This window comes from Lactuca virosa, chromosome 3 (assembly GCF_052849685.1).
Source record: "Lactuca virosa cultivar CGN04683 chromosome 3, Lactuca_virosa_CGN04683_v6, whole genome shotgun sequence".
Classification (NCBI taxonomy): Eukaryota; Viridiplantae; Streptophyta; class Magnoliopsida; order Asterales; family Asteraceae; genus Lactuca; species Lactuca virosa.
In genome coordinates this window covers 238,167,106-238,172,697 of record NC_136428.1, presented here as the reverse complement: position 1 = coordinate 238,172,697, position 5,592 = coordinate 238,167,106, and the positions used below count along the sequence as shown (strand labels likewise).

Here is a 5,592-nt window from a genome sequence, read left to right as displayed (position 1 = left end):
ATGTTAAAAATTACTGTATTAAAAAACCAAATTGCTCTAATATAAATATTAAATATTTTTATCTAATAAGTTTGGTTAAAAAAACTCTAAAAATAATCTAACTAACATTTTTTTATTAAAATTCAACCTAAGACAAAGTCACCTATTAATGTGATATGTATTTAATTTAGGTTTCCCGCGTTTAACGCTGGTCATAATCTAGTTTTAAATATTATAATACATTAGTGCTTAATATATTAATTATGTTTTGTATATTTTACTTTACTTCTATAATTAAAGAAAACTATATATAGTTATAAACTATTTATTATTTTATTCTAGTTATAGTAGATTGTTTAATATTAAATTATTCGAAAATTATGATTGATATTGTGAGACTATAAAAAAAATTATAAGAAGAAGCTTTTTGTGTAGGTGATTTGATGATGATCTGACGTCAAAACAACACCCAAAAGCTTTATGAAAAAGTTTGCATATTATGGGCGATGTAATTATAACTTTGGTTCTTTAATAAATACTGTTTGTACCGAGGGAACAAAATATGAAAATTTTAAAACGGTATTTGGGCGTTTTGCGTGAGCTGTTCGAGATGAGTCTCATACTCTCATATACAGTTCTTGAAAGTGGGGACTAGAGCTATCTCAATAAAGTCTATGATTGGTTTGAAGAACGTCTTAAGATTTTGCAGATGATAAAACGAGTAGATATGTTCCTCCTCATGTAAATATATTTTATTGTATAGGAGAGGATTACACTTACTTGTTTTTTTTTGTCCAAATGGCTACAGGATTTGATATATGACCTTTTACTATCGTCCCCAAAAAAGAGACAAGTGTGGGGTGCAAATTTTGGAAACCACCACCTAATTTGGAACTAAACACAAATCAATTTCTTTCATATTTGATTATTTTCATGGTCATAAATACATACTTTTATAGATTATAATTTACTATTTATTGTTGAATGTAGAAAAAATCAAAAATTGGATTGTTTAACATACAAATAATATAATTATAAAAATATTAGACTTTGTTAAACTTTAGGTAAATGGAAAACTTACTTTAAAGCGTAACGAAGTTTTCAAAATGTTCAAAAAAACCGCATTTTTTGTTAACTGCGTTGTTTTCAGATTATGTAAAACACTGTCAGATCATACACCGTCATATCAGTTCATAACAGTTGTTAAATCTCTTTCATTCCCTCACCAGGTCGTTTTTGTGGTAACATGAGAAGTAAGTGGGTAATAACCTTAGTTAAGCATTCTTGCTTCCCGATCACATTATATGCCTCAAACTTAAAACATATATTCGTTATATAGATACATATACTATAAATCAAGGTTAGTCATTAATTAGTGTTGCGGCACAAGAGAGACACAAAGGAGAAACGAGTGTGACGTTATGTCATGAGAATTCCTAAATATGGATGTAGAGAGTAATTGCGTTTAATTCTCCTGGACCAGTGAGAGATGAATGACGAGGAACACTCAGCATCATGTGGTTGATTTGATGACAATTTGTAGTCAAAGTAGAGAAAGAAGCATATGTGTTGGAGCGCTTGAATGCTTGCATCATAATTGATGTATTCTTAATTATGTGTTTTTCTATGATTGTATTTAGATACAAACTGATCGAGTGAGGGAATGAAAGAGACACAACTGGTGTGAACCTGTACAACGATGATTAATCTCCGATCACCGTATTCTATATAATACGGAAACAACGAAGTTAACAAAAGTTGCTCCGAAAAAACAACAATTGTATTTTCTTTAAACATTTTGGAAACTTCTATAGTATTTATTGTACTAAAATGTGTACTTCATTGATATTCTTCGTACAAATAGTATACTTAAGGGTATTTTTTGTACTTAAAAAACAATGGTAATTTTAAAACATTTTGGAAACTTCATTTTAAGTTATTTTTTCGTTTATCTGTAGCAACCGGTTACCACAAGGTTTTATTTAAACACATATGTACTTCGTTGGTATTATGTGTACAAAAAATATATTTTAATAATATTTTGTATACTAAAAAACAGACAACGATTTTTTTTATATATTTTTAAAACTTTCTTACCTTTTTAAGTAATTTTCCAAAAAAAAATAAAAATCGGTAATAGAGAGGGCTAGTGGGTGGTGATTTTTGCAATTCTAAACCCATATCTTCTATCACCGCCACCACCAAACTCTTAGAATCCACAATTGTCGTCACCTCCTACCGATAAAACTGGATACAACCCCACTTTTTTTCAATAGGATGTGACTTACACATGACCTGTAACTGAAAATGGCAGGGATGTTGAACCGAGTTCTCGTTTGAAGCTCAATATCTGAGGATGTCAAAGCATTTTTAATTTCGGCGTCAAATCAGACTTGGTTGTGATAGGTAATATTATCCTTTCTTATAAAGATAAAACAAGTTCAGTGGTTAAACTACGTGAAAAAAATAATGCATAAAAAACAAAATACCTTACCCATTTAAGTCATTAACCCTTGTTTTAATTTACGTGGATTTTGATTCATCATCCCAAGTTTTGATTTTACTTTTGATTCATCATCCCAGGTTTTGATTTGGTCACTGGAATTAGTATTGCATTTTTACATTGTTTTAATTTATGGATCGACTTGGTCTACACTCTGGTTTATTCCATCATTTTCTGCCACATTTTTAGGCCGAAAATACCTGAACGCTGAAACCTCTTCATCGATTTTTTTGGTAGTGCTTTGACTCAAATCATAGATCTGTTCACCCTTCGTTTTTTGGTGGTGCATGCTTACTTTGACTGAAATCTTTGCTTCGGTACGTATATATATGATTACACCCCTACCCCACGAACAAAACTAAGCAATATTCACTACTAGAAAATCTGATAATACCTATGGAAAAATCCGTAGGTATAAGGTGTTACCTACGGAATTGCGACGGAAAACGGGCCGTAACATAAACGCTCGTGGGTAAATATTACCGACGGATTTGCGACGGAATACCGACAACATTTTTCCGTCAGTAATTTACCTACGGAATACCTACTGAACACTATAGCGACGGATTACCTACGGGTTACCGACGGGACCCACTTTAATTGACATTCACTTTATCACCTACGGATTTCCGACGGCTCATATTACCGACGGATTTTCCGTTGGTATTCCGTCACTAAATCTCTTTTTTTTTTTTTTTTATAAAAAACAGCAATAAATAACAAAAAATTCCAGTTTTTTCTCTGCAATATATTGACAAAACTCATTAGATTAGACTTATAATAATATTGAAACTCAACCACAAAACTAATAACATTACAACAAAACTAATAAACATCATCTAATACCTTAAAAAGTATCAAATACAAATGCATTACTAATGAACATTATCTAATAATATACTAAATGTGTCTAACAATACACATTAAAAGTGTCAACTATAAATGTTTAACTAAGTGCTTAAAAACATAAAACTGAGAATTATTTGGGGGATTACTTGGTAAATTACCAAGTTAAGCTTAACCGATAAACCCCGACAATTGTTCTTCAATTTGAGTTTTGAATCAAAGGCCGCCAAGTGTTCCTGTTTCAACACACCAAAATAAATTATCACAAATATATATATATATATATATATATATATATATATATATATATATATATATATATATGTAGCAATGTACTTTCGTTTATTTGTTTATTATAGCCATAATTGAGAACATTTTTCAAAGTACAACGCTATAAAGTAAGATGTTATAATATGCATGTATATCTTGAATTTAAACCAAAAAAGTATGCAGCCATATGGTAAAAAGTAGATGTTACACAAAACAAATATTAAAAAGTATGTTGCTATATCTTATATTTAACCCAAAAGATAAACAACCATTTGGTAAGAAATGGCATACCTGCATGATAATTATTTGGTTAGTTGGTTGAGAGCTCCAAGAAACCTATCGAACAATATCACAATTAACAAGACGAATCGTTATCAACTAACTCAAATACATATCATTTATCAACTAAAAAGATATTTATTTTTATATATTTATACTTTCAATCTATTTATTGGTGATCCTACATTAGAACAAAAAGTTTAGGATTGGTAATCTATGATATAACTTTAAAGTTAATATCATAGGGAATCAACTGTACATTACAAAGATCCACAATTCTTCTACTTATAAAACTTCAACTAGGGTAAGAAATTACCATTATTGCAATAATCAAGTCTAGTTCCATGATGGTAGATTCGCTCTAGGAACAGCCTTCCAGATATAATAGATCCAACAATTGCAAGTAACCGAAGAAACCCAATAATAAACCAAGCTAATAAACAAAAGTGGTTAGTCTTCATCAAATCCTAACACACACATACATTTCTTCCAAAAGCAGTGAACAAAATTTACTCTTTTTTTATTTTCAATCGAACACCAGAAAACCAAATTCTACACCAGGAGTGAGTTATTCCATAAAATCTAAGGAAAACCATAGAAAAAAGAATCACACGAACCTGGAAATCAATCAAACAGCTGATGATGGAGTGATAGAGTTTGAGGCTAGTGGGTGGCTGTAAACATTGGTTAGTGCTAGGGTTCTCGGTCGTTGGAGGGGATAATGAGGCAGGCGGCGTCGGTGCTTTGGATGGAGGTGACGACGTAACTGTCTTGGATGTAGCGACGATGTCAATGGCGAAGAGAGCCGGTCGACGTCGTTGTTACTTGGTAGTGAAAGAGCAGAGGAGAAATCGGGATAAATGAAGATAGAGACGAAACCCTTCAATCATATGCTCTGTTAACACAAACTGAACCCAAAATTAAAACAAAGCCAAGATCGAAATGATCAATCCTAACCCAAAACGAAACCTAAACGAAATTAAACCAAAAAAAAAAAAACTTACCTGGATATCAAATCGATTCTCAACAATGACATGGGTGAACGAGGTGGACCAGTGATTGTTTACAGCGCAAGCCGAGTTTGGTGGAGCGGTGGCGGTGAGAAGGAACGATGGTGGATGCTGAATCGTATCCGAGATGGAAGGAGGTCGGCGTTGGGATTGGATCCATCTACGACAGAATGAAAAGGTGGGAGATGGGAGGTGGGACTCTTGAATCATACGGGAGGGAAAATGAACCCTAAAACATATTTGGGGCAAATGAAGCGGGTAAACAAAATAAAGGAAGCGGGTAAACGAAATAAAGGTGACGGACGAAAAAAAAAAAAAAAAAACAGGCAAAGGGGTTCGAACTCGCGTCTAACATGAATAATTCCAAAGTCTGTACCAATTGGCCGGGCATGCCACATCCTTTTATAAGGGTTGCTTCATTTCTCTTATTGAATACCGATTTCCTTCCTTTATTATTATTATTATTATTATTATTTCCATTATTATTATTTCCATTATTATTATTATTGTTATTATTATTATTACGTATAAGTTGGCAACACTATAAATAATCATGTATAATAGAGGTGTGAAAAAACCGAAGCGAAAAAAATGACGTTTGGTGCCCTTATCTTCTAGATTTCGGGCACCAAACATCGTTTTTTTTTTCGCTTCGTTTTTTTTCACACCTCTACTATACATGATTATCTATATTTTCCCAAATTT

At 32.1% G+C, this 5,592-nt stretch overlaps 1 long non-coding RNA gene across 3 annotated transcripts; it reads right to left on the bottom strand.

Annotated features, from left to right (window-relative positions):
• Window positions 1-3,296: 3,296 nt before the first annotated feature.
• On the bottom strand, window positions 3,297-5,133 carry LOC145167067 (uncharacterized). 3 transcript variants are annotated; one of them, XR_013740883.1, is made up of 5 exons: window positions 4,882-5,133; window positions 4,495-4,772; window positions 4,194-4,310; window positions 3,890-3,934; window positions 3,297-3,564 (listed from the first exon to the last, which is right to left on the bottom strand). It is a non-coding gene; the product is annotated as an uncharacterized LOC145167067 (long non-coding RNA). The 3 variants fall into 3 exon arrangements; XR_013740884.1 differs by having other exon boundaries at window positions 4,194-4,785; XR_013740881.1 differs by having other exon boundaries at window positions 4,194-4,772.
• Between the last annotated feature and the right edge of the window lie 459 nt (window positions 5,134-5,592).